This window comes from Manacus vitellinus, unplaced genomic scaffold (assembly GCF_001715985.3).
Source record: "Manacus vitellinus isolate BGI_N305 unplaced genomic scaffold, ASM171598v3 scaffold_53_pilon, whole genome shotgun sequence".
NCBI lineage: Eukaryota > Metazoa > Chordata > Aves > Passeriformes > Pipridae > Manacus > Manacus vitellinus.
Genome location: NW_021940637.1, coordinates 1109173 through 1110066, shown reverse-complemented (window position 1 = coordinate 1110066; position 894 = coordinate 1109173).

Sequence of the window (894 nt, the reverse complement as noted above, 5' to 3'; positions counted from 1 at the left end):
CATCCAGTCGAACCTGTGACCGAACACCACCTTGTCAACCAGACCGTGGCACTGAGCACCACATCCAGTCTTTCCTTTAACGCCTTCAGGGACAGTGACTCCACCACCTCCCTGGGCAGCCCATTCCAATGTCTAATCACCCTTTCTATGAAGAAATTCCGCGTAATGTCCAACCCAAACCTCCCCTGTGCGGCTTGAGGCCGTGTCCTCCTGAGACCTTTCAGGCAGCTGTAGAGAGTGACAAGGTCCCCCCTGAGCCTTCCCTTCTCCAGGCTGAGCCTCCCCGGCTCCCTCAGCCACTCTTCACAGGACTTGTGCTCCAGACTCTTCCCCAGCTCCAGCGCCTTGCTCTGGACCCGTTCAATGTCCTTCGTATCGTGAGGGGCCCAGAACTGAACACAGGATTCAAAATGTGGCCCCACCATTGCCCAGTACAGAGGGACAGTTGCTGCCTTGGTCCTGCTGGGCACCCTGTTTCTGATACAGGCCAGGAAGCCCTTGGCCTTCTTGCCCACCTGGGCACACCTGGGCTCATGTTCAGCCGCTGTTGACCAGACGGGACCACTGAGCCGATGGTGGTCACTCCCTCAGCGTCCTACCCTTCCCCACCACTGGGAGCTGGGAAAGCTGCAAACAACTGTGTGCAGTACCTGGGGTGTATGTATAACCCAGGCAAATAGCAAAATGGGTCCTAATCCTGGGGGGGGATCACTGAGGTGTAATTTAGGGTGTTGAGTCCAGCTTGGGCACTGAACCTGAGGAAAGGTGGGGCTTGTGGACAGGCCAGCCCTCCTCATGGGGTCTGAGGCCTGGGAAATGTGATTCTCGAGGAAACACTGGACAAGTTGAATTTATTTAGCCAAAAGAAGACAAAAGGACTAGGAGTGTTCAAGC